Below are 1,061 nucleotides of genomic sequence, written 5' to 3' on the forward strand. Positions count from 1 at the left end.
ACGTGAGGCCCACGTTCCCGTCTGACGTTGGAGGCGGAGAGGGGGTGCTGCCTTGCCTTTGCATTAAAATGTTGCCACATCCTGAGTCCCCGACTCACCTGGGATCGAGGAGCAGGTCGGCCCACGTGTCGCCCTGAGCGCGTCCCTGTGTCTGTTGTGCAGCCTTGTTCCTGCTCCTGCTGCTCGGCTGTGCGGGATGGTCGCCCCGCCCGGGCGCTGGGCCAGGAGGCGCTGCGGAGCCCCTGGAAGGTGCCAGGCAGCCAGGCAGGAGGGCGCGTGGGTCCCTGAGCCTCAGAGGACAGACTCGGGGTCCCAGCCAACAGCCTCCGGCCGCGAGGAAGCCGGGCGGGCGGCACAACAGACAAGACCCGCGGGAGTGCGCTCCTGGCTGGTGGAGGGCAGGTGCCCACGGGCAGTTCTTGCCTTTGTGTTCATTTAAACTTTCCAATGAAAAGTGGGGAAAATACCCAAAAACCAAGCAGGCAGGGATTAAGCTTCCTCAGGAGGGTGGCGCCGCGGTGGCGGGTTTTCATCTGCGTGGCCCGTCCTCAGCCCAGGGCCCGGAGCTAGAGGGTCCTCAGGGAGAACCCAGCCTCTCCGGCAGCCACGGGGACCCCCACCTTCAGGGGAACCCCCCACCTTCAGGAGATGCGCTCGTTACCTTGGGAACCAGACAGTAGCAGCCACGGCCACAGACCACCCACAGCGCCTTCTTCATGGGACTTTTACCCGAAGAGATTTTACAACTGAATTTGGGAAGGAATCAGACCCCGGTTTATTTCTTCATTAAAACGGTTGGTTATTGGCACCTGAAGTAAACATCTTGGCAACACTCTTGTGTCCAATCTGGAATGACAGTGGTTTCCAGAGAAAATCAGTACATTTAATAAAAAGATACAAGCCTGAGCCCGGCCCGCCCGGCTCAGTGGTCGGAGCGTCGGCCACACAGCGAGGATCACGGGCTCGATTCCCGATCAAGTTCGAGGGCATGTACCTGGGCTGCAGGTTCGAGCCCAAGGGGTCCCAGGTGGGAGGCAGCCCATGGACGTGTCTCTCACCTT

The sequence above is a fragment of the Myotis davidii genome, unplaced genomic scaffold (assembly GCF_000327345.1).
Source record: "Myotis davidii unplaced genomic scaffold, ASM32734v1 scaffold609, whole genome shotgun sequence".
In the NCBI taxonomy this organism is placed as follows: Eukaryota; Metazoa; Chordata; class Mammalia; order Chiroptera; family Vespertilionidae; genus Myotis; species Myotis davidii.